The 7829-nt window shown below is 45.1% G+C and overlaps 1 long non-coding RNA gene across 1 annotated transcript; it reads right to left on the bottom strand.

Annotated features, from left to right (window-relative positions):
* Window positions 1–327: 327 nt before the first annotated feature.
* On the bottom strand, window positions 328–6295 carry LOC307050523. The gene is made up of 3 exons (XR_013810798.1): window positions 6209–6295; window positions 3246–3357; window positions 328–427 (listed from the first exon to the last, which is right to left on the bottom strand). It is a non-coding gene; the product is annotated as an uncharacterized lncRNA (long non-coding RNA).
* Window positions 6296–7829: the final 1534 nt, after the last annotated feature.

Genomic DNA, 7829 nt, shown 5'->3' with positions numbered 1-7829 from the left:
CCGGGCAGGATCCTCAGCTTGCTGCCGAGATCGTAGATGAGTCACCCCACATCACAGAGGAGCCCATGAACTCACCTCAAGTCCAGATTTGTTTGCTCCTCTCAGGTGTGTGCAGCTCCTTACCTTGGGAAAGTCCCCGAAGGCCAGGGTCCATTCTCTCCTTCTCTGTCTTCTCCCAGTGCCTCAAGCTGGTTTGGAGCCAAACATGACATTTGTCCATCGACTACACATCTTGTTGGGTGCTCCTGGGCCAGCGTCCCTCACTTGCTCACTGCTGCCTCGAGCTGCTCGGAGCTTTCTTCTCCTGGGAAGACTGAAGGTGCTCCTTCTGGGATCTCATTCATACTCCCAAACATTTGTTGAGCACCTGCTCACCAGATCCTGTGCTAGGGATGGCACCTTCTCTTCCCTTCCAAGAGTATAGGATCTAGGGGAGGAAGCAGGCTACTGAAGCAACCACGACAGTATTATGTGCAAGGTGGGGTCAGGGATGCCGCCCAGACATGGGGTCCCTCCCCTCTCCTTCCAGAAGGCAGCATCCTCGAATCTACAGGGGTGAGCAGAAGGGTGGGTTATCTGCCGGTCCTCTCAGGGCCTCCCATAGTATTAGCGGGCTTGCCTCCTGGAACCCTGAGTCACTGGGTGCTTGAGAGGCTACAGGTCCCTCTCCTCTGAGGCCAGTGAATAGATGAGTGTTCCTTTGCCACCCCATCTTGTTGGGCTTCCTAAAACGGCCACGTCAGGCTGAACAAGGCATAAGCTGAGTTCTCTACTGAAGAGGTTGCGGCCACTTTGGAATTATAACATAGAAGAACAGTCCTATTTCTTATCAATTTGGACTTGCTCCTGAATTTTAAAGGAAAGGCACTTAAAGTCTATCACAAGCGGAGGTCCCAGTGACATTTGACCTGGTTCACCAAACCCTGAGCTTCTCCCACAGTTTAGCAAGGGCCCAGGTCTTCCCATCTCCACCCAGCTCCCCCTCGCCACTAGAAGTTTCTAACTCTCTGGATCCATCCTTTCCAGCCCCTCCTTCTGATACCCCTGCCCTGGGACATTCATTCTAGAGTATTGCCCATTCAGCCATTTGCTCAGCCATCCTCTCCTCTCCAGTCCTTCTCATGGCCCCTCAGATCCTAGGGACCAGCAGGGACCAAGGAAGGAGAAGTTCCATGTCCTGTAGTCTATGGTCACCAATGGATATGGATTCCTCTCTTTGGATTTCTTCTCAACACTTCCATCAGTGTGAGCTGCATGCATGTGGGTTCTACAATCTAATAGTGCTACTAGATTATGAATATACTCTTCTCCCCAAAACAGTAATTAATTTGGGGAGATAGTGCTGTTTAAGCCACAGAAGAGAAATTTAGCTGTTCAGGGGTGCTGGAGATAGCCCATACTGGCTTGCAAGAGATGACTGTTAAGTCTTCAGGAACTTTGCAAGTCAGTTGTTAAACACTGCCATTATTAAAGAGTAAATTATATAAGCTTATAATTAAATACATTTTATTAAAAACAAAATTTAATAAATACTAAAAATTTGTTACTTAATTGTTTTACGACACTTGACTATCATCTGTGTTCTTGAAGTTACTCACATCTACGGCATCTATCTGGTGATAACTTCATGGCAAATTATGGCCTAATACACGGGAACAGAACTCTATAGTCTGTGGAGTCAGAGAGATTTGGGTTCAAATCCTGGCCCATCGATTACCAGAAATGGTTTCTTTTTTTCACTTGAGTTTCCTCATCTCTGAAACAGGCTGGTAGCAATAGCACTTACCTCACAGGGTTACTGTGAAAATTGATGGATATAATTATAAGCCAGCTGACACCTGAGAGGAGAGGCAAGCTTCCCTTTGCCCCTCTGGATCCCGTAGAGGACGAGGAGGCTGAAGCTGGCTCCTTCCCTGCTGGATGCCACCCATAGGCGTGGCCCTCCACCCCATGTCACAGCTCCTGTCCTCACAGCTCTCGCCTCTCCCACATCTTATCCCTTTAGCCCAGGGTGGCGATGGCTCCACACCACCCACCCTGGGGCACTGTATTCTCCCCCACACCCTGACCACACTTTTGTAAATAGCCCCTTTCTTCAACTCTCCTCAAATTAAGTGACATGAGTGTTCAACCTGCTTCCGGCGGGGCCTGATGGAGAAACTTAGCACAGTACCTGGCTCCTAGGACGTTCCCCGACAAATGGAAGCAATTATTCACATGAGAACAGAAAACTCTGTGCCCTGTTAAAGGGACACCTGGGCATATTAATGCAGCAACACTCACTGATGCAATGGGTACTTATCACGTTATTTAAGTTCATTTTTCATTTATTATGAAGTACCTACCATGTGTCAGTCAGCAAGGTCTCTGGGAATTAACTTCTCAGCAGGGGGAGGGGGCTTGCTGGCATTTCCTCTCTCATGACAGCTACAAGCAAACTCGGCAGTCTCAAGATGATGTACCAGTCAGAGCTCTCACCCAGAACTCAGGAGTAAGTCATTATCAGGAAAAGTGGGTTCCACTCACTGAGTGCTCTCTGGGGAGGACATACACACACAGGGATATGTGGCCCTGTCAAAAGAGGCCTTCCTCTGGCCCAAACCTAGGTGTGAGATCATACGCCAAAGACTTGGGGCATTCCCTAAGGGGAGAGCCCTGGATGGGGGTTGAGGGCTGGGTTCCAGCCCCTGTTTAGCTGCTACCTTTCTGTGGGTGAACAGTGATGACCTTGGTTTCTCTTCAGGACTTGGTTTCTTCCTCTGTAAACTGAGATGATTGGTGAATTAGTTTCCTCAGGCTGCTGCAACAAAGTACTGCAAACTGGGGTGGCTTAAAACAACAGGAATTTATTCTCCCACAGTTCTAGAGGCCAGAAGTCCCAAGTCAAGTTGTCAGCAGGGCTGTGCTCTCTCTGAAGTTTCTGCAGGGGATCCTTCCTTGCTCTTTCAGTTCCTGGTGATTCCGGTTGTTCCTTGGCTTACGGTAGCATCACTCCAATCTCTGCATCTGTCTTCACATGGTCTTCTTCCCTCTGTGTATCCTCTTTCCTTCTTCTAAGGACACCAGTCGTTGGATTTAGGGCCCATCCTAATCCAGTATGATCTCATTTTGATCTTTAACCAATTACATTGCAAAGACTTTATTTCCAAATAAGGTAACATTCTGAGGTTCACGGTGGACATGAGTTTTGGGGGGACACCATTTAACCCACTATAGTTGTATCATAGGTTCTCAACAGTTCTTACCAGTTTTGGCCCTTTGGAAGTTGGTAGGTATGTAGGATTCCCTAGTCAGGCACCTCTCCTTTGCTGGGACTCCTTTGAAAACGACTGGGTGAGGCAGGATGTCCTCTGAGTTCTGTGGAGGAGAATCAAGAATTACTGGGTGTGTGTGCGTGTGTGTGTGTGTAATTACCACCAGCAGCACTACTGCTATTCAACACCATATCACGTCCCCCTTCTTCTTCCCTCCCCCACTGTCACTACTTGTCACTACTACCCACTCCTCCTTCCCCTCTCCTTCCCCAGCTCTTACTACTGGCTGCTATTGAAGCCCGTCTCTGTGCAAGGCACCGGGCTGGGCACATCCATCATTTCTCGCCCTCCCAGTGGTGCAATGAAATTAGTAGCACTACCATCCCCACTCAAAGTTATAAAACTGAGCCTTCGTACAGCTAGGAAGTGGCAGAACCAGGATGTGCCCACAGGTCTGGCTGATCTGAAGCTCGTGCTCTGCCACACACCAGGATATTTTATTTTTAAAATTTATTCATATATTAAAACATTTTTTATTGGAGTATTTGATTTACAATGTTGTATCACCTGGATATTTTAGCACCAGGGAAACAGGACTCAGCTCTGGCTTTACTTGGATGATAACTTGTTTTCAAGGTGACGTTGTGAAACTGGCAAATTAGTGTATAAAATTTCCCTCTGAGTTGCCTGTTCTCATCTTTTCCTTCCTCCCCATACCCTCAACCCCCATGGTGGAGTCTAAGACCCTAAGGTCTGTTCCGGCCTCTTCAGTTTCTTAGATCCCTCCCTCCTGCTCAGGTAACAGTGTCTGATAACAGCATAAAATGCTGCCCTCACCTTACCCCCAACCCTCCAAGGGTCTCTGAATTTTCATTAGCATGTGGTCCTATGTGTGTGGAAAGCCATTTTCTTTGCTCATTTTTCCTGCCCTTGTCCCTAATTCCTTCTAAGGGCATGGCTGGGCTCTGCCTATTTGACCAGGATGGACATTGCTGCTGCACTTTTACAGCTTTTATCATAATAGTGTGTGGTCTGCACTTTTATTACATAGTAGTTCTTCTTTTTACAAAACTTAAATACACACTTTAGCCAAGTCCTAAACAATAATACTTATGGAAACAGGGATTTTGTGTGTTTCATAGTTTTTCTAATACTTTAAGAAGTTTGTTTCTTTGAACCCTAACGTCATCTCCGGTACTCAGTGGTACTGGAGACACCTTTTGATGAGTGATGAACTTAGTGGTGGAACTATGTCCTGCTGCCTAAATGAGGCATCCTCCAAGGATGCCGGGGTTTTTCTTGGGGGATCATATCAGTGAAGATCAAGAGCAAAAGTTTGGGGGTTTATACACTGATGTAACTCTTTTGGAAATCAGTTGGTGATATGTATTAAGAGCCATATAATCTTTAACCTTATATTTCTAGAAAATAATGCCTGAGATAATAACTCCCAAAGCAGAAGAAAACTTGATTTCATAATTCCATTTATAATAGCAAACATTTGGACAGCAATCTAAGATTCCAATGACTGGGACAAATAAATCGTGGTGTATCCTTCTTTACAGAATATTATGCAACTATTAAAATGATGCTTACTCTATAAAATTAAGTGAAAGAAGCAGTGCATACACACAGATATTAAATACATAGGATAATCATTACGATGTAAAATAAAATATGCATAAAGACTTGCAAGAGATATTGCTAGGTGTTAGCAAAGGTTTGTGGAGAGTGGGACTATAGATATTTCCCCTCTATTTTCTACCTTTTTATTATTTCCAAGTTTTAAAAAGTAAGCTTAAGGATGGGGGATTAAACCACTGATAAGATTATTTATGTATCTTTTATGTCCATGCTCTCAACAGGGGTGCTGCCATTGCAGAGATGGCCCAAGACATTCAGTTCAAGCTGAAGTCTCCAAAAAGAAGATGAGGCATAACGCTGTGTATGAGTGTATGTCTCTGTGTGTGTATGTGAATGTACATCTGTGTACGTGTGTACAAGTGTGTGTATGAGTGTGTGCATGTAGGGGCATGTTACGTGAGTGCCTCCCAAGGAACACTACCGATCAACAGGGAGCCCCCAGGGAAGGGAGACCCAAACCCAGTCCCTGAGCGGACAGTCCCATCCCAGCCTGCACACCATGGCCCTGGCAGTGCTTGTAAACACACTGTCCTCTAAGAGCAATGCCCAGCTGGACATCTCAAATTACTTCCCAGGGCCAGGGGAGAGAGTGGAGAGATTCCCAGAGGTGGGGTGCATCTTCCTGGGTGTCTTCAGGACAGTCCTTTTGGCCATCAAGGTTCTGAATGGCCCTGGTCAACAAGTACCATGGGAGCCCTGAGGTAGGCACCGGGCTAGAAAATAAGCATTGAGATGACGTGAACTAATGAGAACAGAATAACTGTAACAACCAAGTAGCTGCTCTTTAGTGAGTGCCTACAGTGCATGTGCAAAGAGTAAATGTGATATAAATTTTATCCCTTTTAATCTTCATGACCACCCTAAGAGAGAGGGTTATAGCCACTATTGTGTGGATGAGAAGACAGATTCAGAGAGGTTAAGTAATCTCCGCAGGGTCACACAGCTAGGACTCACATCCAGGTCTGGCTGACTCCAACACTCCAACTTTTTCAGTGATGCTGCCCTGACTCCATGGAAGGGATCTAATGCTATTCGCCCCCTCCCCTGCTTTCCAGGTCTGTTGAAGCGTTGGGGCATTGTAGATGTGCTAATAAATCAAGTAGTGGCCTCTGGGGGATACACACCACAAGTGCTGCTTCCACTTGCTTAAGTCAAGTTCACTTTAGCCTCCCATGGGCTGCCACAGTGCTCAGACATGGAGAATGCCAGGATCCATGGGAGGTGCTGAGATGCTCATGTGTACACAGGTGATCTATTGTGGCCTCATAGGCCAGCTTACATGTACTCTATTAAACAATCATGTTCATTACCTTCATATTAACAAGAAGTGTGGTTAGGAGGCCCCCTTTCTCCCTGGCTCCCCCTCGCTCATCAGGTTTCAGCTTGCAGCACATACTTTTGGTTAAATATTTAACCCCTAAAACAGAATAGAAATGATGATGACAGCTGTAATCCCAAACACAGACACACAGACACAGACACACACACACACACAGACACACACACACTCCTTCATGCCATAACAATTTGCTGGAAATGCTGACTTAACCATACTAACTTAATTGCTAGGTTGAAATAATGATAATGATAGTAATAATAACAGAATTGTTTTCGAATCGTTCTGAGCAATGTTGCAACAGCAGCTGCCATACTCATTCCCCAAGAAAGAATTTGCATGTTAGGATTCAGTTCATATCAGGTAAATGGCTCCCCAGGAAGGTAAATGCAGTCTTTATTGAGGTTTTTCCTTGCCTAGAGTGAAATCTTACTTTTTTCTGTAAAAGCAGGTGAATGTCAATTTCTAGGCAGGGTTTGGGCCCAAAGTCCAAATTTGCAGACTTCCGGGGGCAGACTGTGAAATGAAATCTGCTAAAAATACTGGGCTCTGACTTAAAGCGTCCTCCTTCAGGGTGGCATTGCATTTTAACTGTGGTTTCAGTGGGGGCCATGACCTGGTAGGAATGTGGCTCTCTGGCTCTCCCTGGCACAGAAATGGTGGGAGCTTCTGTGGTACAGCTCTGGAAGCCAGAGTGGAGGGCTTCCCTCCAGCCACGGTAGGCAGGCCACAGTCTGAAATGCTCCAGGTAATTAAAGACATAGGGTGGAGATGAAAATCCCAATGGTCTTTCAACAAAAACTTACTGAGTGCCTACTGTGTGTGGCTCTAGGTAGGTGAAGAAGACTAGGATGTAGCCTCTACTCTTTAGAGTTTATAGCTATTGAAAAGAAGAAACATGTACACCGTACAACACTTGTGATCAAAAAGTGCTTCTGAAAAGAGATGCTGTGGGAGCCAAGGGTTAGCTGAGTCAATGACGATTGAACTGGTTCTTAATGTATGAAAAGAAGTTCACCAGATGAGGGTCAGGGTGCATAGGCAGTTGGAGGGTATGCAGGGGCGGAAGGCGTTCCAGACACAGGTAACAGTGTAAGAGAAAGCAGGGAGGAATAAAAGGTATGTGAGAGTAACATGTACACACTGTTATATATAAGATAGATAATCGAAAAGATCTACTGTATAGCACAGGGGACTCTACTCAATATTTTGTAATAACCTATAAGGGAAAAGAATCTGAAAAAGAATAGAGATATATATGTAAGTATAACAAATCACTGTGCTATACACCTGAAACTAACACAATATTGTAAATCAACTATACTTCAAATTTTTAAAAATAGGTATTTGAGAAATAATCTTCTCTAGCACTACTGTAACTCCACCTGCTCTAGGCTTCCATCTGCTGTCTGAGCCCCAAGCTCTTGGCATATCGCTGTGCTATGGAGATGCCCGTGGGGTGGTAATTGAATTTATGTTGCTCTTTGCTATGTAATACTTTGTTGTTATTCAGTTATAAAATATTTTTCAATTTCCATGGTTATTCTTTCTTTGACCCATTAATTATTTAGAAATCTACTTAGAAATTTTCTTAA

Source organism: Hyperoodon ampullatus, assembly GCF_949752795.1.
Source record: "Hyperoodon ampullatus genome assembly, chromosome: 3".
Lineage (NCBI taxonomy): Eukaryota > Metazoa > Chordata > Mammalia > Artiodactyla > Ziphiidae > Hyperoodon > Hyperoodon ampullatus.
The sequence above is the reverse complement of the archived record's forward strand: the minus strand, read 5'-3'. Positions and strand labels throughout refer to the sequence as shown.